Raw genomic sequence first — 21,081 nt, 5'->3', positions numbered from 1 at the left:
TTGTTCAAAACAAGGAATGCAGTGCTGACTTTCTGTGTGGGATTTTGCAGATCTACCTGCCAAGCAGATGTTCCCAGTCTTTGTATTTTTTTCATTCCTCCCTCTCTGAGAAAGGTTTTATTACTAGAAATTTGCTTCAGTTACATTAGTAAAATACCTTAATTCAACAAATATTTAAGTAGATTCCAGCCTTCTTTCATCTTAGTTACACAGGGTTAAATGAAGAGATTGGTGGGTTCCTGTGTGTGTTTCTTTTTCCATTGGACTTTGTTGTTATTAAACACTCTGAACTGTTCAAAGACTTAATAATTTGCATCTATTTGCATCAGGGATTTGTAATTCTCTCTGCTTTAATTTAAGAATTTACTAGATCACTGCACCACATGATACAAAGCTTATGTTGAAAAAAAATAAAAAAAAAAAATTAATTCTAACTAGAGTAAAAAACTCCAGTGAACTAGATGATTAATGCCATTTTTAGTTCCCATAAGGCCAGTTCTATCCATTGCCAAACAAAGGATGCTTTACCTAAAAATGAGCTTCTGTAAATGTTGCTAGTGACAGAGAATATTATATGCACAGAACTTGGAAGGGAGTGCAACTATGCAATGATTTCTTCTTTAAATCATTTAAAGACATTGCCTAATCAACTGGACATTGACTAGTGGTGACTTGAAAAGTAATTGCTGGACACAGTTCTGAAAGCAGCTGGTCTAATTAGTCACTGACAATCTCTCTTTGAGTAGAATAACAACTTTAACATTAAACATATTCAAAAGCAGTAGGAAAAAAATATTACTAGACTCTAGCTTTCCTATTTTCTCAAAAGAAAAAATACCCAAACTATATGGAGACCAATACTGATTAACACAGTATACCTATGACCTGTTAGACCTACTACTATAATTAGCAATAATAACAACTCAGCTAAGAAAGGTCAGTTTGAAAACATCAAACATCACTGAAGGATTAAACACTATCACGTTCCTGAATGCCTGATTTCCAGATGTCATTTTGACCCACATGGAGACTGAAATATCATTCATAAAGTGGGAGTTTGTTTCAGGAGGGAGCAGCATTTTTGGTCCTGTCAATAAATTTCATGGACCACCTTAGCAGCAAGAACATTTACCAGCTTCACTAGATTTTTGTATGCTACTGGAAACTTGCAAAAAGGTTTTTGTTTTAATATTCTAGTTAGATGTTTCAACTGTGAATCCCACTGCATTACACTTTTTGGAAAGACTCTGTTCCAGCTAAACAATAATTTAAATTTATGGCCTACTCCTGCACTCTGATTTATTCAAAAGTCTGGTTTTTTTTTACAGTAACACCTGTCCAGTGTGCTACTTGTACAAGACTTTTCAGTTTGGGTCTCTGCTTTCCATGCTTCAAATTTAATAACAGAGGAAAATTAAAGCTAGCAATCACTATCACTACCAGAGAACTTTCACATTCATTTCAACAATGAACATGGAAGTAAGGATACTATCATGTTACCTTTATCTGTTTTTCAAACCAGAGAATAATGGTAGGTTATATCCCTACCTTAGAGATATTGTATTTATATTGCATTTTTGTATTTACTAAGACATATTTACTAAATTTAAGACGTATCACATTGACCTCTTCCTAATCAGAAATTCCTCAGATAGAGAAAATGAGAGTTATTTGATGTGATGTGCTCTGATTTACTAGTGCCAGTGCACCAGCTCTTTACCTTGCTCATTACCTTGTTATCTTCTAGTGCTTACACATAGATAATAAACCTTATCTATTTCTAGGAAAGGAGAGTGAGCTTGGTTTCTCTAGAAAAGCCTCTAGAATTTCCCTCATCCTTGATGATGTATATTCTCTTCTGCAAATAAATAAAGGGCTCAGGACTCCTGAGCTGTGGCTCATGGACAAGTTTCGTGACAACTGTACTCACACACATTAAGACCATTGAGATATTTCATGAGACAGAAATGCAGAGGCAGGGAGACAACTCCCAACTGGATTTGTAGACAGCAAGGTCACAGCAGAGAGGAATGACAAGAAGTTTCTTGCAGCTGGGGCAATGGTGAGTGTAAACATCATATTTCACTTGTGATGTTTATAGCTACTAAACATATGCCAAAACAAAGGGCATAACTCTCAGCTTATCAAGATAAGCCTGTAGGTCCAGGTGCAAGATACTGGCCTTTGATATATTAAGAAGGTAACAAAAACATGACGAAGAATGAAAACTAGCATTGCATAACATGGAGAAGACCTAAAAGCACATGGGAAGTGGCTTTTACAGTTTTCTAGGCATCAGGCTTTCTTAGGACAGAAATAAAGTGTCAGATAACATGGGAGCTGTGTGATACAAGAGTTAAAATAGAGAAAATTGCCAGAGTTGCCTTTCCCTGATTCGAAAATGTTTCATAAGCTTCTAACAGGCTGCAGACCACATAATCACAACACACATTTGCAGAGGTGGATGGAGTCTTGATTCAATTGCCCTACTGCTAAATAAAGACATTTACAAGACTCAGAGATGCCCGTGCTTTGCTCTGAATTAATGAATGCTGTCTGTGAGAGGAAAGTCAAATGTGACAGGCCTTTTTTGACAAAATCCCCCAAGCACTGCCTGCATAACCACCCCGAACAGTGAACATACAAGTTTTGTTTACAGTAATGATGTGCTACAGAGCAACTGAACCTAGCTATCTACCAGGAAAATGAAGGAACTGAGACATGCCAGCCTTGCTTAAGGTTGAGGCCTGGAAATAGAATATGCTTTGAGGATTTTGTATTCATACAGTATGAAGACATAAAAACTACACACATTAAAGGTGTGAATCATGCTAGCAACTCACTTTGGTTTTCTGTGATACCATTACAAGGACTAGCAGCTTCCACTTCTGCAGTGAGCATCTCGTATTTTTACTTTTGGAAACGGGGGGGGATATGAATCATTTAACTGTTTTTAGGCAGGGAAGAATTATCTGTGTTTCCACCTAGGAGCAACTGCCAAATATATGTAATGGTGCAGAACCAGCCCTATACTTTTCAACTGTAAACTTCAAGTCTGGATTAATTAACAACTCTATACTCTTGGCCTGAAGAGGTTTTGGTCGATATTGTTGACAATCAGATATAATTCTATGCTAACAAGCGCACTTCCTCCCTCTTTGTTCCCCTCCTCCCTTTCAAGACCCTGGCCAATCTGAACTTCCCAAAAGAAAAATAAAACGTTTCAAGCCTGGGGAAGAGCCATCCTGATGGTGCCACTTAAACCTCATTCATCTGGTATTGGCAGAGCCTTATATTGAAGAGTTATGAAATTCATTATTGGCAAGGGTTATTTCAAACCCAGAGAGAGCTGACAATCTATATGATGTGAATATATCACATCCTTTATGTACATTCATGCTTTAGTGCAACAGTGGATACATTTTTTGTTTTCTATTTCCTCACAATGTCAAATACTAATACAAAGAGTTCTGAGACAAATGACTGCAGAGGTATGTAAGCTAAGTGCAAGTGAAACAGGTGCATTAGGTCTCCTTGCTGCCAAGAACTTCCTCTCAGCAGGATTATTGGATTAAAATCCTACTGCTACAGCTAAATATAATCTTATCAAGCTCAGTTCACTGTACATGAGAACTGTGAGGTTCTCTACAGGAAAATTGGAGGCTAAAAAGAGACATATGGGAAGAAGGAGCTTTTCCAAGACAGCAGAGGAGATGATACAGCAGATATTTAAAGAGGGCTTGTCAGACAAGAGCATATTGAAAACTGTTAAAATGACAAACTGGATCAGGGCTGAGAATACTTGAACATTGGGGATGCAAGAGAATATAAATATGCTGGTACTTGAAAAATGCCCTAGTTGGATTAAAAATCCTACATCATGTCCTAAATAACAAAATATAATGCAGACAAGCAGGAATGACATATTTCATAGAGACAAGTTTAGAACTAAAGGAGGAACATGCATAATGGCATTCTGAAGTGCTGATGCCTGTGACAGAATGAGTAGCATCATATAAAACAAAAATGTGATCTAATATTGTTGATCACACAAATCTGTGATCTAATAGTGGAAAAATAAGTTTGATTTCTTTTTTTTATGTTAGTCCCATGAATGAATGGATAATTATGGATTACTATGGACAAAAGTAATTTCATCAGGATAGCATTTGTAACTGTGACCACACTGGAGACAATGAGAATTACTGTAGTGTAAATTAGAAATACTTCATATGCCTGCCACATTGCTTTTGGAATAGAAGTTGAAATATTGTCATCTTATTTGAAATTTTAATCAGTACAACCATACTGGCTTCAAATTGGAAACTCAAACCAGTATTAGTAATGTCAGTAGCTTTAAAGCTTCGAAACATATGTTCTAAAATAGCCATGAATGACCAAATTCCATGATAAAAAGGCTACTACCAAGCATTGTCTTCTATCATGAACAATGTACTTACAGCCAAATATATAATAATCCTTTTTAATTCTAATTAAAATTTTAATTTTAGTAATGTCACAGTGTAGATAATTTCTCCAAATTAGAGAAGAGTAACACAGTGAGGCAAGAAGCTTTGAGAGGCCACAGAGCGCTCTATGACCACTGCTCTTAGAGCAGGGCTAAGGTTCTCCCACAGAGGGCAATGGAGGACCTCTCAAACTGGTTTTCTTTCCATAAGAAAAGGCTAAAATCATTTTAGGTGAACATTTAGCTAAAATGTCTTTTGCTGTTCTGACCAGTCCCAGCTGCTTTTTAGTTACAACCATGTTTTGTTAATTATAACTAAAAGCCCAATTTTAAGTTTTATTTTTAAAGTGGGCTTTTTTCAAGGTGAGAATGAAAGACTCAGTTCTATTGGAGAGATGTTGGAAGCTGAAACTTCCAAGAAGACCAAAGAAAGGGCCAAAAATATATCAAACTGGTGTATTTTTGATATTGATGTTTTTAATACAACATTTCTTTCTTATTTCTGGGTTTGTTTTATTTGTTGGTTTTGGGTTTGTTTTTTTTTTCTAATTTTCAGAGGTATCTGCACCTACAGATGTAGCGGGAACCTACATTTCAACAGAGAAGCCAAAACAAAAGAGGGGGTGTGTGCAGAATTTTCCCTTGACAAGACTGCAGAATTCTCACTTCAGACTCTGCTGTTGCTTTTAGTCTTTCTCTGTTTTCCTTTACCAGTAAAGCCCTATGTGGTGTGTGTTACCACTAGATAATAAGATAACACCTATCAGGATTACAATGAATAATCCTCTAGTGACTCTGCAAGTATGTTACCTGAGAATAATGCAAATTTTCTTATCTTCTTATTCTGAACAGAGCTTGTTTGTATTCCTACAGCATCTACCAGCCCTAATCATAGCCTCAAAGATATGTACAACCACAAACCAAAACATTCTGCCTTTTTGTTGTTCACCTTCAGCTCTAAAGTACTTTATCTTGTCTTCTGAACACAGTAGAGAACATGTGAGCTTGGGAAGGAGCTGTGAGATAGCAGCACTGCCATAAGCTCCCACACACCCTTCGTTTTGCAAGAGCTGAACCAGGAAGGGCAGCTGTATGTAGCAGAGGAGAAAAGTTTGCTTCAGGGTATTATTGTAAATTCTGTCCTGTAAGGAATAAAGGGACTAGATGAACTGTGTGGGTCATGAGTGCACTAATAAGCCTTAATGGCCCTGAGCAGTCTCCCCTGAAGTTTCTATTCACACCCATGGGCTAGGAGCTCTATTTAAGTTTAGCTGCAGGCTTCCACTCATCACCTGAACTCTGTTAGCATAGTACTGCTTCTCAATTCATTTATACCCGCGCCATAGCAGCTCTTGATTTAGGCCTCAACCTGTGGCTTGACTTCAGCTTGTTCGTACTGCTATGCTGGACTTGATCCTAACCACAGTAGCAGTATTTTGTTCCTGGCCTCACCTTGGATTTTTCCCTTCATCCTGATACTGCCTTATGATCTCACCTCTTGGCTGAATGGGACCTTTCTGTCTAGGTCTGTCCTGTTCAGGTGCTGTGGGAGTAGGTCCTGGATGGTGAAGTCCTTGCCCTGGCACCTAAGTTATCCATTTCGGTTCCCAGCTCATGTTCCCCTTAGGGAACAATCCTGTTTGTGCTGCTCCTTGACAACCTCAAACATCAGGTGTACCCTTAAGTCACCTGAATCCCACAGTTTTAAAGGGGGTGGAAAGAAACCCTTATTAAAAGCCTATTTCAGAAATGGAAAAGAGCTTCTCCCCTTTTACACAGCCGTTTTTGCATCCTTTTTCCTGCCTTCCCATGCCATTAATAGAGGTCAGTAGCTGTAGTATTCCTACAGGAAACACAGATAATTTTTTCCCTGTTATCTGTGGGCCTCACCTTGTTTTATACCCCGTCACAGATGCATACAATGCAGGCAAATGTTTTCCCTAGCGCATGTATTTGTGGTGTATCCTGGGTTCAGCAGTAGCAGTCATTTTTCTCCTTTTTAGTAACTGCTGCAGCACTGTGGTTTTGACTTTCAGCCTGGGAACAGCGCTGGTAATACCAATATTTTTAGTTGTTGCTCAGTAATGCTTACTCTGACCAAGGACTTTCTGAGTCTCATGCTCTGCCAGGGAGGAAGGGAAGCTGGGAGGAAGCAGAGACAGGACACCTGACCCAAACTAGCCAAAGAGGTATATTCCATACCACAGCATGTCATGCCCACTATATAAACCACGGGCAGTTACCCGGAAGGGCGAGATCACTGCTCGGGTCGGGCTGGGTATCAGTTGGCGGGTGGTGAGTGGTTGTATTCTCTTCCCTTGTTATTTCCCCATCATTACTATTACTGGTGGTAGCAGCAGTGGTTTGTGTTATACCTTAGTTACTGGACTGTTCTTATCTCAGCCTGTGGGAGTTACATTATTTCGATTCTCCTCCCCATCCCTCCAGGAGTGGGGGGGAGGAAGGGGAGGGGAGTGAGAGAGCGGCTGCATGGTTCTGAGTTACTGGCTGGACTTAAACCATGACATGGTGACAGTTAAGTATTTCTTCTACCTGACAGTCCCAAGAAGGGAGGCACAAACTCCCATCAGTGCTCTGTGTCCTCAAATCTGAAAATATGATATTTTGTGGTAACTTGTCCCCATTTTTCCTATAAGAGGTTCTTTAAAATGCAAAATTTCTGGACATAATCCAGCGTAGTACAACCCATGAAAATGTCAGAGCAGATGCCTGAGCTTCTCTGTAAACTATTGCTGTTTCAGTATGCTGCCAGCCTCCCGCTTCAGTCACAGACAGGAATAAAAGAACTATATAAACCCAGGAAACACTCTAAGGAATGAGTAACAGGGCTTTACTGGTGAGCTCCAGGAGAAGCAAAATGCATAGCATGGATTCACCAGGGGTACCCACGAAGTGAACCAGTTCCCAGCTGCACACAGCTGCCTGGTATCACGCACTTTGTACATCTGGAACTGTGACCTGTCCATGGCTGTTTAGCATGACTTGAAGAACTCCACGGGGCTTTTTATGAGTCTCTCAAAGTGTGGAAGCGTGAAATCTGGTGTCCTTGAAAATAGCTTTGAAAGAATTGCTCTTTCACAAGGCAAGATATTCATGAATGAGTCATGAGTTGCACACATGAGCAGTACTGCTTCCCAACCTGAGACTCAGTCCATTCGACAGACCATGACCAGCCTTGTGAATTCAAGATCTACAGCAAGAAAACCTGCAAGTTTAACTCTTGTTGGAGTGAATTATCTCATTCCAAGGCCCTCTTTTGGGGAGAAGTATTGTTTAATTATAGAAAGCTTTGTACAAAGAAACTGCATATATAACGAAGAAAGCAAAGTTGGTCTCTGTATTTTTCAACATTTCATACCTCATTGCTGAGGGGAAAAAGCAATCTTCTGCAGTCAGGAATATATATGTATCTTTCTATGGAAGTATTAAAAAGTACTGAGGAAAGAATACTCAGCCTTTTAATTAACTCTGATTATATAAGGAACAGAGTGAAAAGATAGTGAGTGGAACATTAGCCCAAGATAATGGACTCCTCGGGACACTGCCACATAATTGAGATACAGCAGATAATTCTACGAAAAATAGATGGAGCCAGAAGGCTTATTTTCAGACTTGGAAACATTAATCCTTTGACAGCTTCCCTGCATCACTAGTTAGCTGGTCTGTACTGAAGGTACTGACAATACTTTGCCTTGGGATAAGTGATAAAATGATGCTCAGCATTTTGAGAAGTTATTCAGCATTTAGCGACTGTTCTCAGATATGTCAGCTGGCAGGTGCTGAAAAACTGGGGTTCACATGGATCTCATTTTAAATATGGTAACATAGGTAAGGTTTAAACAAGATGTTTAAATGTCTGAAATGTTTAAAACGATGTTTAAAACTGTGAGGACACATTTTGTGATGGAAACACAAAATATCCAGAGCGGGGTTCCTCTTGGCATGTTAATTGGCAACCAGGTCTCTTTGCTGGTTTACGGACATTCCTCAGAGCATGTTTTATTTCCATTGTTACTACTTTCTGGCTGCCTAATTTATTACCTAAACCCACACTCGATGATTAATTCAATGCTGCTGTGGTATTTATGACTGTACTTTTTCCAGTGCTCTGCACCCTTCAGTCTCCACTTGAAAGAATAGCACTACTTGCAAGAAAAGGGTTTTATTAGAAGCATAGCTCGAACACTGTGAGCTTTAGCAGCCCTCTCACAGCCAGATCTCCTTCAGTTTTCCTCGTAAGTTTTGGCTTTCCCCGCAGGATTATATCTTCTCGTCTGTTCCTTGTGGAAGGATCTCTGGACCCTCACCCCCCGCAGCCGTTTCACAGACCCAGAGCCGCTCAGCTTCCCGCAGCCTCCACCACCTCAACCGTCCTCCTTCAGCGACTGCCGCCCATGCAGCGGGCCGCCTCACGGACCCCGCTACCGGCGACCCGCGGCGGGCTCGGGGGGCTGGCACACACCGCCCTGCAGTGGGCGGTACCGCTGATGGCCACCGCCTGACGGGGCGGGGCGCGGCGCGGCGCGCCTGCGTGCGCGGCTGCCGCGGCGGATGAGCGGATCAAGCGGCGACTGGGCGCTGTGCCGGGGGGAAGGAGTGGTCGGTGCCGTGCACAGCAGGCGGAGCCCGCGCCGCGGAGAGGGGAGAAGAGGAGGGGTCCAAGTCATCGCAACCCGCTGGACCTTGCTGCGGGGAGAGGTGAGAGAGAGCTAGGCGGGAGGGCGGGGGGTCCTCGCCAGGCCCTGGCCCGGAGCTCTCCCCCGTGCCGCAGCGGCGGGTCCGGGGCAGCGCCGCAGCCGTCGCGGCTGGGGACGTGGCTGGGTTGTGGTGACGCTGAGGCGGTGCTGCCGCGAGCTTCTGGCCGGGGCGTGTGTGTGTGTGTGTGTGTGTGTGTGTGTGTGTGTGGTGGAGCCGGGGGCTCTCCAGCGACTCCGGTCGCTGCTCGGTCTCCGCCCAGCTGCGGGGCCCGGGGTGGGCTCAGACCGAAGCTCCTCCGTGTAGCCGCGCGCCTCGGCTTGGCACTTGGAAGCCACTTCGCGGTCGATTTGCTTTTATTGATTGCCCTGCTCACACCTTGGGCTCGTGAGGATCCGCAAGCTGCGGTTTGGAAACCGCCGGGTTAAGTACTGAGTGCAGCTAAAATTTAGCTCCTTTGCTTGTCGGTAGGCTCCTTACTGGGAAGAAACTGCTGATTTAGCAGTGCCCTGGGGAATGAAACCTAAATCCCTACTGTTACTGCTAGTCCCTTATTGCTGCCAGCTGCTCTAATGTATCTTTATTAGGAGGCTTTATATACATGGCTTGCTTCTGGAAGAGTGTGTTTGTGGCTTGTCTAAAGGCTTTTTGGTTAACATACTCGATGATAATTCAGCTGGGCTTCAAGCTTGAAGTGTCTTCATAAATTGTGCGTTATAGATTTCCTTTTCTGAAAGGAGGAAGGCCATCAGTATGTGTGTATGTCACTGGAGATGTTGCTGCGTGTGAGCTACTGTCCAAACAAAACAGTTCTTGGGACTGAAGACAGGAAACCTTTAAAAACTGCTGATTTTCATCTGCAAGTTTTCTTAACTGCAATTACTTCAGCTTCACAATAAATGTAGTTCTGTTTGATCCATGGGGGCCCTACAAGAAATGTTAAGAGGGACTTATTACAAGGGCATGTAAAAAGGGGGAATGTTTTTAACCATAAAGAGGGTAGACTTGGATTAGATATTAGGAAGAAGTTCCTTAGTGTGAGGTTGGTGAGGCACTGGCACAGGTTGCCCAGAGAAGCTGTGGCTGCCCCATCCTTGGCAGTGTTCAAGGCCAGGTTGGACAGGGCTTTGAGCAACCTGGTCTAGTGGGAAGATGTCACTGCCTCTGGCAGGGGGGTTGGAACTTGGTGATCTTTAAGGCCCCTTCCAACCCATTCTATGGTTCTATAATGATGATGATGAAGTGTTAGCACAGTTGAGGCCCAGCTGATGCTTGTTTAATAACGGCCCAATTTTTGAAGTTTTTAAAAGACTGTTGTTACAGTGAGTTGTTTATCCACAGCAAACACTGTGGGCAGTAGGAGGAGTGTGTGTGGAGTGTTGCCCTCCACTTGTCTTTGTCAGGTCTGTTCTTTAGCTAGTTTAGAGTTGATGTAGTACTGCCCTTAAATGATGGAGGGAAAAGGAGTAGAACATGATTTCCCTTGTGGGCTATTAAGTAGCTGTAGGAAGGACTGGTGAAACTGTGTGCTGTTTCATTTTAGAGTTCCCTGCAAACCTGTGAGAATGTTTGTTGCTTTAGCCATGTACTAGTTTTTCATCAAAACTCCTGAGCATTGAAGTAATTTGATTTGTGAATATATGCCTTTTTCAGCTGTAGAGCCCTCCTTTCCAGATGTATTTTTAATGCAGTTTGCTGCAAAATTGAAACTAGTTGAGAAGAGAGATGTGTGATTGTGGTTGTTTGTGGGCTCTTTGGCTTCTTTTATCCTTTGTTGTAAAGATCATAGAATCATTTAGGTTGGAAAAGACCCTTAAGATCGTGTTGTAAGTAAGCTGAATTTGTTGAGATGGATGTGGCTTAGACTTGGCACGTTGTAGATTGTTTTCCTACTTTAATTGTGGGTCAGGGGAAGAGCTCCTTTTAAAGATCCTGCTCTGTGAAATTAGTTAAAAACTGATTTTTTAGTAAAGGGCCATCCAGCTCATAATTCTGCCACTGCTAAAATTATTAAAAAGTAATTTTGGGGGAAGTTTATTGGCAATTGCTCTTTTTTAGACTTTTTATCTTTTAATGCTGTTGAAGAGGTCAAGAAGGGTCTCAGATGATGTGGTACCTACCCTTTTCCTTATGCCTGCTCCTATGCTTTCAAAGACATGTTTGTGCAGTTATCTGTATTATTACCTGTGCATGTTTAGTATTCTGTGAAGTTGTGTTCCAGCCCCCTCTCTGTCCATTAAATCTTTGCATAGATCACTTAGCCAAGTTTTAATAAACTCCATCAAGTCAGTTAGGCTTTCATCACTTCATTGACTTCTATTTTGCCACCTGCTCCCCCCTGTGCTTCTCACAACTTCTATTTGCTGGAGCATTCTGGGGAGTTTTCTAAAGGGGTTTTTCTCCTTTCTCCCTCCCCATACTGTGAATTTTTTGTCACTTTAGGCTGTCAAATAAGTTATCTATTAGCCTCTTGGCCTGCTGTTTCAGAACAGGAAATAAATTTGCTGCAGAAATTACATGCCATCATGGAGTTAAAACTTCCCAATGGGCTAAGCAGTGTGGGGTTTTTGTTTTGTTTTAATGAGTCTGCTCAAAAAGGTTACTCAAATTTATGATTAAACACAGGAGAACAAGTTTTAGTGTTTAACAAACCAGAGAATTGTGGTGGAAGACAGAAACAGATCTTCGGTGAAGAAATAGTGACAGCTGTTTTCTGGGAAACAGGACAGCCTTACTACCCGAAAGTGTGGGTTTTCTTCAGTGCGTGCAATGTGCTAGAAACAGTGCAAACACAGAAGCTGGTGATCCCATTTCTGAAACTGTAATATGGAAATCTTGGTCAGGTAAATTGTGTTTCATATACAGTATGCTATTAATGAAGATCTTGCTTCTATGACAGAGGTACTGTTGGGGAGGAGAGGAGCAGTAGCTGAAAGCTTTTTGAGGTGGGTTTTTATACAGTCACTGTTCTTACAGGAAATGAAACAACATAGTTCTTCACCTAGGTTGTTTCAGTGCATTGGTGAGGAAACAAAAAATACTACTTCTAAATGTCAAACAATACTGAGTGAACTCCACCCTTCCTTCTGATGTGGTCATAATGGTGCTGAGTTGATACGGCTTTTCTCTTAGCCTTTACAATTAACTTTTATTATAACGGTGGTAATATGGTTCAGAAATGTATCTCTTTTAAGATACAGGAAGCAATGGGCACAGTCTTGGTGGTGGGTTTGGTGTTTTGTTTTTCCCAAAAAAACCCAACCAAACAAAAAACCCCCCACAGCAACAAAAGTTTTATCCCAAAGCCTTTGATTAGTGTTAGAGGATTGGGTTTGGATTTTGCTTGAGTGATTTCTTTTGTTGTTGTCTTGTGTTTTGTGTGAAGTTGACAACCTCATGGTTTAACAGTCCGTCAATAGTTTCCTTCCTTCCCTCTGCTGCGTACAGCTCTTCCACTAATATAGAGTGCAAAATCATACTAGGAGTTTACAGCTGGAGCAATGTAAAGAAGTTTGTAAGGCTTTTGCTTCTGTTGAAAGCCTGTGAGCAAATATCGAGACTGATGTGACTTTCACAAATTGTCTAGGTATTGCAAGGTCTAATTGTAACCAGAAAGTAGAAAAAATAGTGACTTTGAAAAACTGACACTTTCATGATGCTGGGAGTTAGTAGAGGAGGTATATTGTTGCTGCTTGTGGACTTGCTTTGTCTGTGGACTTGCTTTGTCTCTGGCCTTGAAGATTTTTGGGAATGTTTTTATAAATGAACTTCCGGTCCTGGAGGTGGTTTCTCTGCCTAAGAAGCTCCGTCAGTTTAGATGCAGTAGAAGCAGCTCTGTGTTGCTTTATCTTAAAACAAACGCTTTGCCAGCTTTTTCTGGTAATTTGTCTCAATTCATGTTTGTAATTTCATACCATGGTAGAGAGACTTGATGGAGCTTGATGACTTGAGGACTGACACTGGCTTTTAAAAGGAAGGTGTAAGTAAGTACTGAACCCCATAAACTGAGCAAATAATGTTTAGGGAACAGTGCTCATAATAGGGCACTGACTAGCAGCAGATACGTTAGTCAGAAGTGTTTTATTCATTTAACTGGTTCTGGATTGTACACAATTGAAATCCGGTGCAGTATTTTGCTGTGTTTGTTATAAAACAATGTTTTATTCCATCTGTACTCTACAACAAGAAAATCTGTTGCAGATGTAACATATATAGTAGCATAAGAAGCCTCTTGAGAGCAGCTAAAACTGTTTGACAGATGGTAAGAGGCATTTGGGAAGTGCAGTTTTCGTTCTGAGGAAGTAGCTTGGACTTCAGCTGTTGGGGAGGAATAAATAAGCCTTATTTTCTTTACACTCTCAATTGTGGATGTGAGGTTTTATCGCAGCTTATTCCCTCAGCACAGGGTGCAGCACTGATCCTTCATCCACCAAGAACGTTGCATCTGTCTCTTTGGAAGTTCTTAGGTTCCAGTGACGCAATATGGGAGTGTGTGTATCTGATTGTCCTCTTATTCATTCAACCATTCATTCTCCTTGCATCCAAGCTTGGGTGCATTCATATGCTGTCTGTACGTTAATATATTTTCCAGTGCAATAATCCCGTCACCCAGTGTTTGTGTTGTAGTACTCCAGAAGCTGTTAATGTAACTATTCAGTTGAGATAAGGGAAAACTGTTTCTTCCACATTATCTCTTGCTTGCCTGCAAATAGAATCCATAGTATTTTGAAAGTTATTTTAAAAGACCAGTGGGTTGCTTTTTAAAAGGCTTGGACGTGAAAAGCTATATTACTGGTCATTCAAATATGTGATAAAGTATTTTTATTGAATTTAATGTTCTTGTAAGCTTGGGGAAGCTTACAAGTTGTAGGTGACTTTTTTGATTGACAGCTTTAGCTATTTAAGGAATTGTCCATCAGAAGAAAATAGGTTGGTTTTAATATTCATGTTTTTAAAGCTGATAGGAAGTGGGTGGTCTCATAAACCGAGTTGTGGCTTGGGTTTGCTTCATCTTAGGAATGGCTTTAATAAACTAAAGGATACTTTTTACTTGTCCTTTCCCCTCCCAAGTAAGGAACAACACATGTAAATGACTTGCTTGACTCTTCAAATGGCAGAAGCATCATTCCAAACTTGGCTTTCTCTCCTGTACAGTAGGTCTTTTTCTGATACCTATTGAGGGCCTCATCTCAGTGGTTAGCATCTTTTCCCCTCAAAAAGATGTTCTTTAGATGTTGTATTTCTTACAGATGATGTGGAGAGTTAAAGCAAACAGCTTATTAATTATAACTAGATGATGCTACTTAAAAGGTTATGTTGTTGATAGGAGATTTATGTGGTAAATTAAAGGTTCAGTTGGTGTCTAATTCATGAATTATAAAAGATTCCTGGTAGTATCTAAAGGCAAAATGTGTTATTGTAAGATTTATGAAACACTTACTGCCAGGTACACAGCAAGGTGCATTGCTGGAAATTTTACAATGATTTTATTTTTCCTAATTACCGTGAAGACATGTAGTAAAAAGGATGCTTTTACATGCAAACTGAGTACTTTTTTTAGGCAAAACATGGGCAACATTTGCTTAATATTGCATTGATCTGATTTTTTAGTTAATACATTGAGATTTTATGGTCTTGCAGTCTTTGCAAGTTTTAGAAAAAGCATAATGATGCTGTAGATCTGTGTTTAGATACTCCTAAAGTGATACGCAGTAAGAAACATGTTTACCTGAAAGCTTAGCTTCCCTTGTCTATTTGCAATATAATGGGAAAGACCACTTGGTGTGAGGATATGTGGTGATGGATATGAACCATTTTTGGTACTAAATAGCATAATATTATTCTTGCATGTTGAATTCTGATGTAAATACCTGCTTATGGGGCACTCTTCTGCCTTTGGAGCAGGCTCTAGCACAAGTGTTTGTTCACTCACTGGGAGTGAGTGAACAAGCTGTCTGGCTAGGGTTTAAACCACGACAGTGTTTGAAATGATGCTTCTGCAGGTGGTATAAATACTGCCTAGAGTTAGGGAAATACTGCTTCCAGCCATGTAAAGCCTTTGAAATAAATCCACATGAGTTTGTCACCCCCTGTGCAAGCCGTTCCTTCCAGACGCACCTCAGAGTTGGCTGCCTGAGGGACCTGCTGCAGCATCCTCTGCCATGCGTGGGGACATGCGGTGGAAAGGAGCAGGGTAGGAGTCTTGTTCCTCATGTGGTGGGATGCCACCAAGAGGAGGGCGTGCACCGAGGTGGGATGCACCGAGAGGAGTTTGTTCGCAGTGGAGCTTCTAGTGCTACTTGTGAACCTTAACGCAGCATAAAGCTAATACTGTTCTTGGCACTGAAGGGGTAATTATGATATTGTTGAGACATTAAACCAGTGAGCCTGCATAAACTGCAGTTTGTTGCTTTGCAACTGTGGGAGTTGAATCCTGCAGTGCCGTCCTGTACCAGGAGAGTGAGTTTACCATTGTTCATCACTGGAGAACTGGTCTAAGAGAAGGACTGCATCCTGAAAACAAATATTTATCGTGGCTCTAGAAGAAGGCACCAGTCTCCTTCCTTGTGTGACTTTACCCTTGTCCGATAAGAGCTCCATTATAAGGGTTTTGATGCAAGCAGTTTCTTTGCCATAATTGAGAGCTCTCATCATGTTTCCTTCAGTATCTTTTCCAGTGGAAAGCAATCACAAGTTTATTTGTGTCTCCGAATTGAACTGAGCCAGTTTAAATATCCATTTAGAGTAGTGCAATCGACTGTGCAGTGTGTGGAAAATGAATTATGACTTCATGCATATAGTGCAGTTTATGTTACTTGGGCCTGACTGAGTTTGAAAGTTTTAATTTTTTTCCTTTCCCTCATCCCCTCCCTCATGTGTAGCATGAAAATGAGGCAGCTTGCTTGATGGATTGATTCATTCATTTATGTGTTCTTAGGCAGTTTATCTTTGATGTATCTCCCAGTTTGTAGACTGGCACAAATAATCATTGTGCTTCTTGTATAGGAATATGGCAGTAGTGCTGATTCCTTGCCTGTATTGCCACCTGCACCCCGGCTGCTGAACATGAAGCTGCGTTCCTGTGTGTGCCTGGCTCCATGGAATTGCAAGTAGCAGCTAAACTAAATGTAGTTTCTAGGAGTGGTGCTGGTTGGAGGTGGAATGGATGCCTGGGGAGGCATTGTTTCAGTCTTCGGTCATTTCATTTGAAGAGAGCCTGTGAGGACAACCAAGCACTTTAGGAAGCAACCTCTTTTCCCCTGAGTAGGTGGATGTATAGTTTTGGGTTTGGTCTTTTTTGGAAGGGGTTCCATGCTCTGAGTAATGCCAGTGTTACGCTGTTTTCCACAAGTCATGGAAGCTGCTGCGCTGCTCTTTGAAGGACTATTGGACACTCAGGTACTGGATGTTTCGAGATCCGTGGTCATGCTGCAGGAGAAGATGCAGAAAAGCTCTCTTCTTTTAATGCTCATTCTTTTTAATGCTCTTTTCCCTCTTTGGGAGGGGAGGAGACAGGTCTTTATCAGAAGTCATTTAGATCTTGCATTGGGAGCCAAGATCCAAGGTCTACAAAAGAAATTTCAGGATCAGTAAGTGATTTCCAGCTCTCCAGATGTCTGACCTTTAGTATTTCTTTAAGTAAGGTATGTGCTCTTCTGGTAATTGCATTTCTTATGGGGAGAATTTATAATTAACTTACAATGCTCTGTGCTTCTCTGTGATATTATATTCTCCCCTGCCCTGGTCATCCTCTTTTCCAATTCAGGGAACATTATGAAAGTTTCGGTAATGTGGAGGAGAGAGGGGTCAGAAGGAGGATTGAGAAAAGCTGTTAAACTCTTTCCTGAAGCAGCAGATGGGGTTAATTTAGTGTGACTTCACATCTGGCCATGGTTTTTGTAGATGATGTCTAACCTACTTGAGGTGGATGTAATGTACACGTCACTAACGGAGGAGTATCTTTTGTGAGTGAATATGACTTGCATTGCTTTCCTAACCTAATGGCATCTATTCTGCCAATGCTGAAGTGGCCCTTTTGCTTCTCTTCCATCTGTTCTGCTGTGTAAGTAGGATGGGGAGGGCCTTCTGCTTGTTAGTTTTGTTGAGGTAAAGACAATTGGGATTGCTGTAGTTTTTCTTCTTTTGAGAGATGACTGGATGATCTCTAAGGTCCCTTCCAACCCTAACCATTCTATGATTCTATGACCTCTCAAATTTCTCCTGCTATTTCAGCTACACTACCTGTACCAGTCTCCTTGGTTACTTACCATCTTTCTCTTGCCTTGGTCTCCTACACAGATCACAGTTAAATTGCTGCAGGGAATTTTCTGTCTCATTTCTTGAAATTCTAGGTACCATCTGACTAATCATGGTTTTAGCTGTTTTCAGAAGATGACAGCTTTAGAAGAGAGCATGGTCATAACCTTGTGTTTCTTCCAGATACCTCAGACACTGCAGAGAACTACTAGCTGAGGGAGAAGATTGGGGTTTTTCAGTTTTTTTTTATAAATACATGTTTGCCTGTGTTACATAGACAGTGGTATGTGCTGCCTATACATGATACAGACAGTGCCTAGTATCTGCTTTACTTCAAAGACTTGCTTACCATGTAGAAAATAATACGTGTGTGCATGCATATATTTGTGCATATAACACAAGTGTACTAATAACACATTAGAAGCAGATAAGCTCCTGTAAACTGCTAGCTGGCAATCCTCAGTGTAGGGCTCTCAGCTAGGTCTTCAAGGTAACTCAACCAAAGTCTTTCATGTTATTTGCAGTTTCCTTTAGAAAAAGAATCTTTTCATGTGCATAAGCAAAGCAACTTTGATTAATCTGCATGATGCAAATTGTAGACTTTGAAGATAGTTGCTTTGATTAGTGTCTTTAAAAAAAAAAGTGAGTCTGCACAATACATGAGAAGTTGCAATTCTAAGCCAGTAATTCTAGCTTCAAAACTGACACTAAAGGTTTTATTAGGCTGTCCATTGTGAGGTGTTCAGGCCGAAAGATTTGTGGAACAGTATTTTCTGTACTGAAATTACAATTTGTAATGTCCCTTCTGTGATCAAAGGAAAATCTCATCAATAATTAAAATGTAATCTTTGTGATTGCAGAGAGGAGCTAATAAGATAACATTTGAATCTTCTTTTGTATGCAGAATTACAGGCCCTGTGCTAATCTACATATAAAGATTTGCTTGCTGTTTTTTAACAAACAGTATCTTGATTCTAGCTGGCAGATAGGACTGTAGTTACACTTTGCTGTCAATAGCCTGTGCTGTTTTGAGAAAGGACTGGATAGACCTTAATGCACAGAACGACATTAGAATAGTAGTGATAGGAAATCATCAGGGGAAAAGACAGCTTAAGGCCTGTGATATTTGCAAGCTAAAAGAAACCTCCCCTACACAAATGATGATTCTATCAATTTGAATATTGCACAAAATTGCTGAGTGTCAGGAGAAGTTTTAAGACTGATTTTTGGAAATCATCAACAAGAATGAATATTCTCTCTTGGTGATAGAAGTTCTCCATTAAAAAAGCCTGCTGAGGCAAAGAAGCATCGAGTAGAAAGCTTATACATGCTAATCAAGGTAGATAACAGAATGGAGAGCAAGGAGCTGCCTTATAAAATGAGGGAAAAACTGATGAAAAATAAACCTGAGAGTGTACAGATGGGACTGTGCCATGTCAGCTGCTTGAATTAAATATTAACTATACACACTGTCACTGCTTTAAAGAACAGTGCTTGATATTCCTGTCTATGCTGTAACGAGAGTCTTTTCTTTTGAACTTAATAATCAGTTCCTTTCAGTGTCATCAGCTCCATTTGGTTCTCAACTTGGAACAGGAAAGCATCCTTCTTTTTTTTTGTAAACTAAGAACTGGTGTAAGGAAGTGAGGCCTGTGGTGTGAGAGGGTTTGGGGTTTGGTAGTTCTGCTTTGCTTTGTTTTGTTTATAGATTTGTAGACGACCTCTGTTCTGGTTCACTGTCAGTTCACAGGTTACAAATTGTGTTGCTGTGGTTTTCAACATGCTCTCGTTGGATTAAAGCAAGCTTTAGTACTTCTCTCCCCTTTGTTTTTGGCATATAAACAATATTTGTCTTCCCTGAATTTAAAAAGAGATGTCCTTGTATATTTTATTGTTGGTTTCTACTTTCTTCCCAAACAGAGTTTGGTTTATATGAAAAAGAATATTAGAGATCTGGTAGGTGGTCTTTATTTCCAAGGATAATAAATCAATAAATGTATGTTGTAGTATTTTATTGAGTACATATATTTCTTTTGTTAATAAAAAGTGACCAAACCAGAATTTTTATGCATAATTTGTGACTGTATTTTATTAATTATCAAATTATATTTGTTCCTTCTTTATTAAATGAAGAAAACTGGTGGACTTTTTGCTTATCTTAAACCACTTTCCCCTGTCAACAACAGATCACTTTTGTAAATACAGCCCATTTTATGAACAGGACTTCTGTTATCTTGTAATGTAAATATACTGTTTTATTAATTGTAATATAAGCAGCATAGATGGAACCGAGGCATGAATAGAATGAGGCAAAAGTCAACATTCGGCTGCACTGTTTCAGTTGTTCTATTCTGTGAATGCTTCTGAATATCACCTGTAGTCTTTAATTCAAAAAGAGAAATTATATATCTTTACGTACTATATAGATTAAATATTTGCCAATAGGAATCTCAGAAAAATATAATGCAGATGTTGCTCTACTTATCTTCCTGCACTGTAGCTCTTTGTTCCCTTAATGTGGGTTTATTTCTGAGCTCTGTTCCTTAATTATTCTGCATTAAAAATTGTGGAGGAGTCCTTCCTCGTATTACAGATACAGGAATTCATTATGCTTCTGCAGATGCCTCTGCGTTATGCCTCTTAACCAGCATGACAATTCTCATGCTGTGAACAGTTAAAAATCATCTTTTTGTCCCATATATTTGTTGTTCTTCAGCAGAACAATACCTGACGCATTAGGTTATTGAAGATCCAGGAGAAAAATTACACTACTGCATGGCTTAGTCTGCTTTTGGGAAAAAAAGACCAGTAACTTGTGTAGCACCATGGTCACTTGGCGTTGCTTAGTAGCATCACAAGGCTCAGGCCTCTCAAACTTCTTGGTCTTTTGGTTTTTGTTTTTAATTTTAAACTTCAGGAAGCTCCTTGCATTTTAAGTAGTGTAAAGGGTAGCTTGTTTGGGTGTTGTTCATGAGAACTATGGACTAAACACAATGAGTTACTAATTTTTTTAAAAAAGTTCTGAATATGGAATGCTGCCTGGCAGTTGACTTTATGTGAATTTCATATGTACAAGAGCATTGTGCTAGCAGGCATGGTAGAGGCAGGGGAGAGTAGAGTGACAGAGACCTGACACTGCTGTCATTGTATAGCGTGCAGAAGTGATAGCTGAAAGATTGCTGGAGAGATTGCAGGTAAGTCTGGATTATTATTCATTGTAGGCCCTTTGTAGGCATTTTTGTGGGTTAAAAAAAAAAAAGCTTACTTTTCCAGAGTTAACCATCAATTTCATTTCATCAGTTTAGTGGTTGTTTGGTTTGGAGCTTTTTTGACTTTTAGTTTCTTGTAGGTGATTAAAAGCTGAACTGCTTGCTTAGTGGATATTTCTGTCTTGAAAATGCATACCTAAGGAGCTTCAGTTGTCTTTCTTGCAAAATAAGTAGCATATGTTGTGATTCATATGGCTTTAAGGTGCCAGGGGAAGTGCTGGAGAAGCAAGCTCTTGACTTGTAGTGTGATTTTCTGAATATAGTGTCTTGATAAAGATGGTGTTTGAATTTGAGCCTCTAGCTGTGAACTCTTGGATGGAAGGAAGAAAGAGAGGTGGATTTTTGTTGGGTTTTGTTTGTGGGTTTTGTTTC

At 40.5% G+C, this 21,081-nt stretch overlaps 1 protein-coding gene across 7 annotated transcripts in view; it reads left to right on the top strand.

Annotated features, from left to right (window-relative positions):
- Nucleotides 1-9,056: 9,056 nt before the first annotated feature.
- OSBPL8 (oxysterol binding protein like 8) overlaps nucleotides 9,057-21,081 on the top strand; it is a 94,198-nt gene continuing 82,173 nt past the window's right edge. For all 7 annotated transcript variants that reach the window (XM_062613792.1, XM_062613793.1, XM_062613791.1 and 4 more), the window contains exon 1: nucleotides 9,057-9,187. The gene's annotated coding sequence lies outside the window, so the exon portion shown is untranslated. The remainder of the gene's footprint in view (nucleotides 9,188-21,081) is intronic.

This window comes from Pezoporus occidentalis, unplaced genomic scaffold, assembly GCF_034315485.1.
Source record: "Pezoporus occidentalis ecotype Australia unplaced genomic scaffold, CSIRO_AGI_Poc_V1 ctg17, whole genome shotgun sequence".
Classification (NCBI taxonomy): domain Eukaryota; kingdom Metazoa; phylum Chordata; class Aves; order Psittaciformes; family Psittacidae; genus Pezoporus; species Pezoporus occidentalis.
The sequence above is the reverse complement of the archived record's forward strand: the minus strand, read 5'-3'. Positions and strand labels throughout refer to the sequence as shown.